The sequence below is a fragment of the Myotis davidii genome, unplaced genomic scaffold, assembly GCF_000327345.1.
Source record: "Myotis davidii unplaced genomic scaffold, ASM32734v1 scaffold345, whole genome shotgun sequence".
NCBI classification, from domain to species: domain Eukaryota; kingdom Metazoa; phylum Chordata; class Mammalia; order Chiroptera; family Vespertilionidae; genus Myotis; species Myotis davidii.
This window is the reverse complement of record NW_006296540.1, coordinates 2,684,177-2,685,618: the sequence shown is the minus strand read 5'-3', so window position 1 is coordinate 2,685,618 and position 1,442 is coordinate 2,684,177.

Sequence of the window (1,442 nt, the reverse complement as noted above, 5' to 3'; positions counted from 1 at the left end):
AGTCTCCCTAAAACATACTTTCATCATTTCAGACTCCCTTCTTAAAAACCCCTAGGACTCTTCATTTACCTTATCTTGACCTCACAACTCAGAATAGGATTTTTGCTTTCTTCCCCTAACTTTTTGTCTGATTCTTTAAAGTCATTTAAATGGTCCCTAAACTGTCCCCAAACTTTCCATGTTCATATCTTCCTATGCATTTGCCAACTACATTGTAAAATTGTTGCAAGGCTCTATGACTTCTGATTCTTGATCACCTTATAAAGAGTTGAGAGCATGACAAATACTGTACATAGATTACCCCCAATGAAAAAGCATTTGATGTACAAATAATATTTACATATTAGCAAGTTACATTCATTATAAGCCTGTACTCTCCCTAGACTGTCCAATTACTTCCATGGTGGACAAAGATACTATGAAAAAGTTAGTTTTAGAAAATACCTGGATTAGAAATTTACAGGAAAAAAAATGATTGAAAGTTATGCCATAATAAACTAAAGACTCCTGGATTGGACTACTTACATTTCCTTATCTGTTGGTTTTTTGTGTGTGTGTGTGTGTGTTTTAAATTTACTCAGTGAAAACTAAAAAGATTTTAGAGACAAATAAACTTGTGTCTTTTAGTCTGAATCTCAGACTCACCTTTTTACAATTGTAGAGTTTTAGCTAAGTTACACTACAGAAGAAATAACAACATTGTGAATACCCAAAGTACAGGGTGTTAATGACTACGTGTTGTTTCTAGTTATTATATACAGTACACATGCTACCAATTTTTAGTCTTTATAATATCATTGGAAAACTAAATAAAGATTATTTATTCTAGCATTTGTACTTTATAAATGATCATCTAAATCCAAGAGAGGTCAAATGATTTCTTCAATTCTATAAAACTAATTAGCCAATAGAACGCAACCCCGGTGTCTTGAGTCCAGGAACATGCTTTCCTGCCACACTGTTTCCTTCCCACCACCCTCCGCATTTCATTACCGCCCCTCCTTGCTGCCCCTGCGCTGCTTCCTCCCCTCCACTTTCATTCACAGAACGTTGGTGATCAACACCTTCCCGTACTTCAGTAGTACTTACAGAAAGGAGCCTCAGCACTATTGCCTTTTGTGCTATGGACTTTGGTTTTGATATTGTTTCTGAGCAGTTTCTATTAAGGAAACCAGGAATTTCATTTAAATAATAGAGTAATGTACTGGACTGCATTGAGAACAAGGTAGACAAACATTTGAATAATAAAATGGCCATTGATACAACTGTTTCACAGCACCTCTCATCTCATCCAGAGTTTTTAGAATAAAACCTATAGCCAAAGAAAAATATTTCCATGATTTTCTTTTCTCTGATAATATCAGGAATTCAATTGGGCTGGGTATGAATCTAAGATATAAGATCTTTTGTCAACTGGCTATCTCTTCTGCAAATATATTTAA